We start from the raw sequence: 11,907 nt of genomic DNA, 5'->3' as shown, positions 1-11,907 counted from the left end.
TTTTTTTTTTTTTTTTTTGCGGTACGCAGGCCTCTCACTGTTGTGGCCTCTCCTGTTGCGGAGCACAGGCTCTGGATGCGCCGGCTCAGTGGCCATAGCTCATGGGCCCAGCCGCTCCGCAGCATGTGGGATCCTCCCGGACCAGGGCACAAACCCACGTCCCCTGCATCGGCAGGCAGACTCTCAACCACTGCGCCACCAGGGAAGCCCAGAAGACGTTTTTTAAATATGCCCCAAAGATTCCGTTCTTAAGGCTGGTACCCCAAAAACTTTCACTGTAGTCTAACACAAAGACAAAAACAATCAAAAAACATAGAACACAGTATCCATGAACCCTGGCATGACCTTCTTTAACAGAAGATTTAAGATACATATAATGAAAATAACTGAAGGAAAAGAGAGACAGAAATAAGTAGCAACCACTGAGATGTTCCAAATATTAATGATAGACAACACCCATAGATCCATGAGGCTCAGTGAACAATAAAAATGAAAACACCTAAAATGGAGACCAAAGTATATTATATTTAAAGTAGAGAGAAAAACAAAGGCAAAGAGAATATATTGTAAGAAGCCAGAGGTATACTTTAGGTATAGAGAAATAAAGATTAGAATCAAACAGGACTTCTTTTCAGAAAAAAAAAACAACAATAATAATTATATACATACATATATATGAAAGAACTAAGTGGATTGAAACATTTAAAGTTTTGAAATTAAAAAAAAAAAAAACAGTGTCCTAGAATTCTGTTAGGAAGCACAATTATCCTTAAAAAATAGAATGCCATTTTGAGACAAAAATTGATGGAACTTGTCATTAGTATGCCAACTTTGAAAGACATTAAAATTCATCAGAAAGAATGTAAATTATGTAGGGGAATTAAAAGAGAAATAAATGAAGGTAAACATCTTTTATATTTCTTTTATAATAGATGACACTTTGTCTAAAATCATATTAGCAAGAATGACATTGATAATGACAACCTTGTGGATAAGTGAAATAAATGACAGCCATATCAATAGGGACAGAGGAGGGGAAATGGGAATAGTGTGGTATGAGGTACCTGAACAACCACTGAAGAGGTACTGTGTTAAGTTGCAGACTGATGTGGGTTAGTTCTAAATGTATACTGAAAACTCAAGGGCAACCACTAAAAAAGTTCTTTATAAAAGTATAGGTTAAGAATGGAAAAAAGGAAAAATCAGACAAAATGCTCAATTAAATCCAGAGAAGATAGAAAAAAGAGAAAATACAAACGAAAAAATAAGGGTACAACCTGCCAAGACTAAATCAGGAAGAAATAGAAAATATGAACAGACCAATCACAAGCACTGAAATTGAAACTGTAATTAAAAATCTTCCAACAAACAAAAGCCCAGGACCAGATGGCTTCACAGGCGAATTCTATCAAACATTTAGAGAAGAGCTAACACCTATCCTTCTCAAACTCTTCCAAAATATAGCAGAGGGAGGAACACTCCCAAACTCATTCTACGAGGCCACCATCACCCTGATACCAAAACCAGACAAGGATGTCACAAAGAAAGAAAACTACAGGCCAGTATCACTGATGAACATAGATGCAAAAATCCTCAACAAAATACTAGCAAACAGAATCCAACAGCACATTAAAAGGATCATACACCATGATCAAGTGGGGTTTATTCCAGGAATGCAAGGATTCTTCAATATACGCAAATCTATCAATGTGATTAACCATATTAACAAATTGAAGGAGAAAAACCATATGATCATCTCAATAGATGCAGAGAAAGCTTTTGACAAAATTCAACACCCATTTATGATAAAAACCCTGCAGAAAGTAGGTGTAGAGGGAACTTTCCTCAATATAATAAAGGCCGTATATGACAAGCCCACAGCCAACATCATCCTCAATGGCGAAAAACTGAAAGCATTTCCACTAAGGTCAGGAACAAGACAAGGTTGCCCACTCTCACCACTCTTATTCAACATAGTTTTGGAAGTTTTAGCCACAGCAATCAGAGAAGAAAAGGAAATAAAAGGAATCCAAATCGGAAAAGAAGAAGTAAAGCTGTCACTGTTTGCAGATGACATGATACTATACATAGAGAATCCTAAAGATGCTACCAGAAAACTACTAGAGCTAATCAATGAATTTGGTAAAGTAGCAGGATACAAAATTAATGCACAGAAATCTCTGGCATTCCTATATACTAACGATGAAAAATCTGAAAGTGAAATCAAGAAAACACTCCCATTTACCATTGCAACAAAAAGAATAAAATATCTAGGAATAAACCTACCTAAGGAGACAAAAGACCTGTATGCAGAAAATTATAAGACACTGATGAAAGAAATTAAAGATGATACAAACAGATGGAGAGATATACCATGTTCTTGGATTGGAAGAATCAACATTGTGAAAATGACTCTACTCCCCAAAGCAATCTATAGATTCAATGCAATCCCTATCAAACTACCACTGGCATTTTTCACAGAACTAGAACAAAAAATTTCACAATTTGTATGGAAACACAAAAGACCCCGAATAGCCAAAGCAATCTTGAGAACAAAAAATGGAGCTGGAGGAATCAGGCTGCCTGACTTCAGACTATACTACAAAGCTACAGTAATCAAGACAGTATGGTACTGGCACAAAAACAGAAAGATAGATCAATGGAATAGGATAGAAAGCCCAGAGATAAACCCATGCACATATGGTCACCTTATCTTTGATAAAGGTGGCAGGAATATACAGTGGAGAAAGGACAGCCCCTTCAATAAGTGGTGCTGGGAAAACTGGACAGGTACATGTAAAAGTATGAGATTAGATCACTCCCTAACACCATACACAAAAATAAGCTCAAAATGGATTAAAGACCTAAATGTAAGGCCAGAAACTATCAAACTCTTAGAGGAAAACATAGGCAGAACACTCTATGACATAAATCACAGCAAGATCCTTCTTGACCCATCTCCTAGAGTAATGGAGATAAAAACAAAAATAAACAAATGGGACCTAATGAAACTTCAAAGCTTTTGCACAGCAAAGGAAACCATAAACAAGACCAAAAGACAGCCCTCAGAAGGCATATACCCTGAGAAAACCATAATTCAAAAAGAATCATGTACCAACATGTTCATTGCAGCTCTATTTACAATAGCCTGGAGATGGAAACAACCTAAGTGCCCGTCGTCGGATGAATGGATAAAGAAGATGTGGCACATATATACAATGGAATATTACTCAGCCATAAAAAGAAACGAAATTGAGCTATTTGTAATGAGGTGGATAGAGCTAGAGTCTGTCATACAGAGTGAAGTAAGTCAGAAAGAGAGAGACAAATACCGTATGCTAACACATATATATGGAATTTAAGAAAAAAAATGTCATGAAGAACCTAGAGGTGAAACAGGAATAAAGACACAGACTTACTAGAGAATGGACTTGAGGATATGGGGAGGGGGAAGGGTAAACTGTGACAAAACGAGAGAGAGGCATGGACATATATACACTACCAAACGTAAGGTAGATAGCTAGTGGGAAGCAGCCACATAGCACAGGGAGATCAGCTCGGTGTTTTGTGACCGCCTGGAGGGGTGGGATAGGGAGGGTGGGAGGGAGGGAGACACAAGCGGGAAGAGATATGGGAACATATGTATATATATAACGATTTATTTTGTTGTAAAGCTGAAACTAACATACCATTGTAAAGCAATTATACTCCAATAAAGATGTTAAAATGAAAAAAAAAAAAAAGAAATATCCCAGAAATATCATATAGACAATAATCAATTCTAGCCTCTTTGTTCTTCCTCTTTTTAAAAAAACTCTGATTCAACCCCCAAGTTGGAGTGGATCTGAGGCTTTCTCCCATTGCCATGCTTGGTGCCTTGCAATAAATGCTGTACTTTCCTTCACCACAAAAAAAAAAAAAAAAAAAGAATGGAAAAAAGGAAGGATCAGACAAAATGCTCAATTAAATCCAGAGAAGGTAGAAAAAAGAGAAAAGACAAATGAAAAAATAAGGGCAACAAATAGAAAGAGTAAAAAGTGTTAGATATTAATCCAACCGTATTAGTCACCATCTCAATCAACAATGGTCTCAATACAAATGAAAGAAAATTACAGTAATATCAGATTTACTTATTCACTTTTATTGAAGTATAGATGATTTACAAAGTTGTGTTAGGTTCTGGTGTACAGAAAACTGATTCATATATATATATATATATATATACACATATATACTCTTTATCATATTCTTTTCCATTATGGTTTTCTACAGGATTTTACAGTACCATGTGTTATACAATATGACCTTGTTGTTTATCTATTTTATATATAATAGCTTGTTTCTGCTAATTCCAAACTCCTAATTTATCTCCCCCCCATCCCCTTTCCCCTTTGGTAACCATAACTTTCATTTTGATGTCTGTCTGTTTTTGTTTTGAAAATAAGTTCATTTGTGACATATTTTAGATATCACATATAAGTGATATCATATGGTATTTCTCTTTCTCCATCTGACTTACTTCATGTAGTATGATAATCTGTACGTCTATCCATGTTGCTGCAAATGGCATTATTTCACCTTTAACGGCTGAGTAGTATTCCACTGAATATATATACTACATCTTCTTTATCCATTCATCTGCCAATGGACATGTAGGTTGTTTCCATGTCTTGGTTGCTGTAAATAGTGCTGCTGTGAACATTTGGGTGCCTGTATCATTTTGAATTAGAGTTTTCTCTGGATACATACCCAGGACTGGGATTGCTGGATGATATGGCAACTCTAGTGTTTTGGGGAACCCCCATACTGTTTTCCAAAGTAGATGCACCAATCTACATTCCTTCCAACAGTATAAAAGGGCTCCATTTTCTCCACACCCTCTCTAGCATTTGTTATTTGCAGACTTTTAATGATGGCCATTCTGACCAATGTGAGGTGGGCACCTCACTGCAGTTTTGATTTGCATTTCTCTAACAATTAGCAATGCTGAACATATTTTCATGTGCCTATTGGCCATATGTATGTCTTCTTTGGAGATATGTCTATTTAGGTCTTCTGCCCATTTTTTATTGGGTTGTCTGTTTTTTGTTATTGGATAGTATTCACTATTTGTATATTTTAGAAATTAAGCCCCTGTTGCTGGTATCATTGACAAATATTTTCTCCTAGTACATAGGTTGTGTTTTCATTTTGTTTATGGTTTCCTTTGCTGTGCAAAAGCTTATACGTTGTTTGGGACCCATTTGTTTATTTTTACTTTTATTTCTACTGTCTTGAGAGACCGACCTGAGAAAACAGTGGTATAATTTATATCAGAGAATGTTTTGTCTATGTTCTCTTCTATGAATTTTATGATGTCATGTCTTACATTTAAGTCTTTAAGCCACTTCAAGTATATTTTTGTATGTGGTGTGAGGGTGTGTTCTAACTTCATTGATTTACATGAGGCAGTCAACTTTCCCAACACCACTTGCTGAAGAGACTGTCTTTTCCCCATTGTATATTCTTGTCTCCTTTGTCAAAGTTTAATTGACCATTGGTGTGTGGGTCTATTTCTGGCCTCTCTATTCTGTTCCATTGAGTCTATATTTCTGTTTTTGTGGCAGTATCACACTGTTTTGACAACTTTAACTTTGTATTATTGTCTGAAATCTGGGAGGGTTATGCCTTTAGCTTTTTTCTTTTTCCTCAGAATTGCTTTGGCAATTCTGGGTCTTTTACAGTTCCATATACCTTTGAGGATTATTTGTTCTAGTTCTGTGAAAAATGTCATGAGTAATTGGATAGGGATCACATTAAATCTGTAGATTACTTTAGGTACTATGGCCATTTTAACAAAAATAATTCCTCCAATCCAAGAGTATGGGTTAGCTTTTCATTTTTAAAAAAATAAACTTATTTATTGATTTTTGGCTGTGTTGGGTCTTCATTGCTGCATGTGAGCTTTCTTTAGTTGTGTTGAGCAGGGGCTACTCTTTGTTGCGGTGTGCAGGCTTCTCAGTGCAGTTGCTTCTCTTGTTGCGGAGCACGGGCTCTAGGTGTGCAGGCTCTAGAGTGCAGGCTCAGTAGTTGTGGCACATGGACTAAGTTGCTCCACGGCATGTGGGATCTTCCCGGACCAGGGCTCAAACCCGTGTCCCCTGCATCGGCAGGCGGATTCTTAACCATTGTGCCACCAGGGAAGCCCAGCTTTCCATTTTTTGATTCAGTTCAATTTCCTTTATCAATGTTTTATGGTGTGCAACATATCTCTTTCACCTCCTTGGTCAGGCTTATTCCAAAGCATTTTATTTTTTTCGGTGCATACTGTTTTGCTTTACTTTCCCTTTCTGATATCATAATATGTGATTTTTAAAATTACAATTATATGTAGTCTACCAAAAACTCATTTTAAATATGAAGGCACTGGTAGATGAGAAATAAAGCAATGGAGATAAATACACCATGCCAAAACTAACCAAAGAATGCTGGCACTCGTATATGAACTTTAGAGAATGCATATTTCAGACCAAGGAAAACTCAGGGGTAGAAAGGACTTTACATAATGACAAAAAGGTCCATTCTGCAAGAAGGCATAACAATCCTTCATGTGTACATACATAGCAACAAAGCGGCAAAATACATAAAGCAAGACATGAAGAATGCAGGGAGGAATACATAAACCCATTATTATAGTCATACATCAACACCCCCTTATCATAAGCTGTATATAACAGCAGGCAGAAAATCAGAAAGGACAGACTTGCTTTGAAGAATACTATGAAATAACTAAATGTAATTGTAATCTAAAGAACAATTCATGCAACAAGGGCAGAATACACATTCTTCTAAAATTCATATGAAACATTCAACCAGACTGAACATTTTCTGGGACATAAAGCATACCTTAACAAATCTGAAAGAAGAAAAATCATACAAACCATGCTCCTAGAACTCAAAGGCATTCATCTAGCAATCAATACAAGCAAGAGATTTGGAAAAACCCCTAACACACAGAGGTTCAACAACATATTTCTAAGTAATACATGGGATCAAAGAAGAAGTCTCAAGAGAAATTAAGATTTGTTTTGAGCTAAATTGTGGCATGCAGCAAAAGCAGTGCCTACAGAGAAATTTATGCCATCATCAACTGGGAAAAAACAAAGGTCTGTAAACAACAACACAAGCATCTACCTTAAGAAACAATAAAGAGGGCTTCCCTGGTGGCGCAGTGGTTGAGAGACCGCCTGCCAATGCAGGGAACATGGGTTCGTGCCCCAGTCCAGGAAGATCCCACATGCCACGGGGCGGCTGGGCCTGTGAGCCACGGCCGCTGAGCCTGCGCGTCCGGAGCCTGTGCTCCGCAATGGGAGAGGCCACAATAGTGAGAGGCCTGCGTACCACAAAAAAAGGAAACAATAAAGAGAAGACCATATAATCACAAAATAAGCAAAATACAATTATAAAAATCAGAAAGGAAATTAATGTAATTGTGGGTAATTGAAGGAGAAAAAAACTTTTAAGCTAGTTCTTTGACAAGATTAATAACACTGATAAACGTCTAATCAATATGCCTATAAGGGAAGACAAAGGGTAAAAGGAAATATCAGAAAAGAACAAAGGGGGAAATGAAAATTTCAAAGGATTTGGTAAAATACAACATCCATTTTTAATCACAAACAAGTAATAGAGGGAACTTCTACTTCCTGAAAAAGAACATATTCATGTATCTTGTAGGTAAATTCAAATATTTGGTCTCTAGGACATAATTATCTCTGTGAAATATCTTAAAAGATTCTCCAACAACAGATAACTCTTGGAATTAAGAGGGCATATCCTCGGCTTCCCTGGTGGCGCAGTGGTTAAGAAGGTACCTGCCAATGCAGGGGACACGGGTTTGAGCCCAGGTCTGGGAAGATCCCACATGTCGTGGAGCAGCTAAGCCCGTGTGCCACAACTACTGAGCCTGTGCTCTAGAGCCTGTGAGCCACAACTACTGAGCCAGCATGCCACAACTACTGAAACCTGCACGTCTAGAGCCCGTGCTCCACAACAGGAGAAGTCACTGCAATGAGAAGACCACACACCGCAATGAAGAGTAGCCCCCACTCGCCACAACTAGGGAGAAACCCACGCGCAGCAACGAAAACCCAAAGCAGCCAAATAAATAAATAACATTAATAAATTTATTAAAAAAATAGAAGACATATCTCAAGATTGAAAGATAATCAATTGTTTTCCTGTAGACCCACACTGAACTCGGACAAAGAAGGAAAGGCAATTCAAATGAAAAGAAAATCTTTTAAACAAATAGTGCTGTAAATAATGGATATTCACAAACACACACACAAACAAAGCAAATGTAAACATAGGACTTACACGTTTTACAAAAAAAGCCTCAAAACACATCACAGATCTAAATGTAAAATGCAAAAGTAATAAACTCCTCGAAAATATCATGGAAGGAAATCTAGGTCACTTTGGGTTTGGTGATGAATTTTCAAATATAACAACAAACACAAGGTCTGTAAAAGAAAAAAAGGATAATTTCACTTCATTAAAATAAAAAACGTCTCCTCTCAGAAAGGCAGTGTTAAGGGAATGAAAAGCCAAGTCACAGGATATGAAAAAATATTAATATTTGCAAAACACTTATGTGATAAATAACTGGTATTCAAAATATCCAGGAACTATTAAAACTCAACAGTAAGAAGATAAATAATCCAATTGAAAATGGGCAAAAGATCTGAACAAACAGCTCCCCAAAAAAGATATATAGAAGGGAAACAGGAAATATGAAAACATGCTCAATGTCAAATGTCAATGGGAAATTGCAAATAAAACGAGCTATTACTACACAACTATTTAATAACTAAAATGCAAAACACCAAATGGATGTGAAGGTAATCCTCATTCATTGCTGGGGGGAATGGAACTTGGTACCCCTACAAAGGAAGACAGGAGCTCTCTTTCAAAACAAAATATACTCTTAGTATGTATATTAAGACCCAGCAATCACACTCCTTGTTATTTGTCCAAATGAGATCAACTCTTATATTCACACAAAACTCACACACAAATACCTGTAGGGGTTTTATTCATAACTGGCATGAGTCAACAGGTAAGCAAGATATCTTGCAAGAGTCAAATAATCAGTGGTATATCCATATGATGAAACAGTGTTCACCAATAAAAAGGAATAAAGTATCAAGCTATGAAAACACATGAAGCAAAGCTCAAAAGTATATTGCTACCGGAAAGAAGCCAATCTGGCAGAGCTATATACTGTATGATTCCAAGTATAGGAGGGCCTTCAAGTACTTCCCCTCGCAGGCTCAAAGGGGGCCTTGGCCTGAAGACACTGACCTCAGGCTCTGCTCCCAACTACAGGTGCTCTCCACCACCACTGATACTTTAAATACACAAACCCTGTTTGAACAATTCAGCAAAATCACTCAAATCCAGTGTTTATGTGGAAATGAGAGAAGAAAATTATAAGCCACTTCTACTAGTTCACCAGGAAACCCCAAATATCTATTCCTTTTCCGAAAAAAATGTCAGTCAATTACTTCCAAGGCAATTTCATTTACTACATAATTAATCACACTTGAATACTTCTCCTCTACAAGTCTAAATCTTGGAACTTCATTTGAAATCCACCAAAAGTAAAGGAGAGGCCACAAAAACTTAACCACACTTCCTCAGGGATTGAATAAAAGCAAAAAATTCTTAACAAATGGAATGTAACACTGGAATTTTTTTCCCCCTGAAATTCACCTCTCTTACCTCTTTGGAAATATTTTATATGGACTTTGAAGCTCTATTTTACACTATTGAAGAAAGAAACTTAAATAAGCGAGCAAATCTTTTGAAGGGGACTAACCTAGGGATGGGCAGGGTAGATCGTCCATAAAAATTCAAAAAAAACCTCCACGAAAGGACTTCCTATAGGATATCTGTTCCCAGTAAAAAATCAGAAGAAGAAAGGACTTCATACAACCCACTTCCAAGTGGTCATTGTTGGCTTCTGCTCTTGTAAAATATCCACAGACCACCCCCCGCCCCCCCAAAAAAACACCATCCACGTCACTACGGAAATAGGATAAACAATTAAAATATTTGTTTGAAATGCACTGCGGAGACGAACAGATGATAGGTAATTTGAATCGGAGAGGCGAAATTGACTTTGGGAATGAGGGGAGCGATCTGGAAATTTAATGATTTATTGCCAGCCCTACAAAGAGCTCCTCTGGGGGGCTAAGGTCTTTGAAATTCTGCTTCCCAAACATTTGGAAAACTCAGAGAAAAAATGAAACCGTGTAAGTCAGATGGGACTTGAACCCACGTGCCGGGACTCGAACCCTGCCTAAACCCAGATTGGGACTTGAACCTATGGTCTTTTAATTAGAATCACTCACCTGTTGTTGGACTTACTGAGGCTCGGGTTCTTTGTGTCACAGTGCAGAAGGAATTCAGCAAGAGGCAAAGAGATAGGCAAGATGTAGATTTATTAACATAGGACGCTTGCAAGAGACGCAAGCAGGCAGGGGGGCTCTGCCCTGAGGATTAAGTGGGCTATATTTTTATAGTCAAAGGAAACTGGGGAAGGGGAAAAAGACTGCCTTCTTCCTCATTCTTCGAGTAGACGTCAGGCTTAGGTCACTAGCTCCTCCTTCGTATGGCATAGGAGAGTATCTGACCCTATGAGGTCAAACTAGGACTGTCATAGAGCTTATTCAAATCAGGAGAAGGGTGGTAACATACACTAAAGTATGTTGTATCATCTCAAGTCTCCATATAATGAGGGTCTCCTACTTTGGAATGTCACATTTCCCTTAAAATTCCTGTCCTTGGGGTTAAGGATCATTACCTTGCTGAACTCGACCAGCAGAATGCAGGCCTCATTTTTTCTTTCACTTAATGATCTGGGGCATATCTCATGCTTTTATTTATGGCTTTATACTTAAGGAGGCCTGCTTGATCCCACAACATTTCCGATAGCTTTCTTGAGCGATCAATAAGTTACAGTGGTCTCCCAAAGTTCCCTAGATTTCCCTCTCTATTTACAATCCCCTACTGGGACTTCTACAACTACCAGTGTAACTATGCCATTCTATCCCTATCAAAACGGGTGCCCCCTGGGGCAGAAAGGAAAGGCTGAGACCCCTCAGACCACAGCTAATCCCAAGACGGAACCCTGGAGAACGAGTCCCAATTGTCACCTGAAGACCGCGCCTGAGGTCACCACACAATCTGGGGGGATAAGAGGGGCTGCAGAGCAGCCGGGTGAGGCTCCGGGGCCAAAGTTCCTGCAGCGAAGTGACCGGACAGGACGCCCGGGGTCCGAGCTGCCGGGCCAACCCCGCCACTGAGACCCGGAGGGGACTGGGGTCCGAGCAGCGCCCCAGACCCCCGCGTATCCGCAGACTCCGGAGTTGACCGCGAAGTGACCGGGTCAAAAAAGATGGCCGGTTTCGGCCGGTTGCGACCAGTCCCTTCGCAGCGTCCACAGCCCGGCTCAGCACACTCACCATTTCGAGGTTTCCTGGGTCTGAGTCCCTCCTAACGACTCCAAGAACTAGTGCAGAACACAGGGCAACTAGTGTGAGAGTTAACAGGTTAGTGAACCGGGAAAGACACGCGACCCCTGCGCTGTAGAAGCCGCGCCTGAGTGGGGGACCGCTCCGCCCACCTGCCTCAGCGGCCGCCTGGTTGGACAGATCTCAATACTCCGCCCCCTAGTGCCTGAGTGACAACCTGTGGGAGGTGGGATGGGACCTGTCCCGGCCTGGCACGTTTGCTTGGTAAAACAACATTTCCTGGCCTGGGATTGTCTCAGTTGTCTTCCGCAGCTCCTCCTAAACTGGGATTCCTGATTCTGTTTCAAGATGCAGCAAGTACAGATAAGAGGGTGGCCCAGGCCAGTCC

At 39.2% G+C, this 11,907-nt stretch overlaps 1 pseudogene; it reads right to left on the bottom strand.

Moving 5' to 3' along the window:
• LOC103088566 (zinc finger protein 709-like) overlaps positions 1 to 11,513 on the bottom strand; it is a 14,846-nt pseudogene extending 3,333 nt beyond the window's left edge.
• Positions 11,514 to 11,907: the final 394 nt, after the last annotated feature.

The sequence above is a fragment of the Lipotes vexillifer genome, unplaced genomic scaffold, assembly GCF_000442215.2.
Source record: "Lipotes vexillifer unplaced genomic scaffold, Lipotes_vexillifer_v1.1 scaffold469, whole genome shotgun sequence".
In the NCBI taxonomy this organism is placed as follows: domain Eukaryota; kingdom Metazoa; phylum Chordata; class Mammalia; order Artiodactyla; family Lipotidae; genus Lipotes; species Lipotes vexillifer.
The sequence above is the reverse complement of the archived record's forward strand: the minus strand, read 5'-3'. Positions and strand labels throughout refer to the sequence as shown.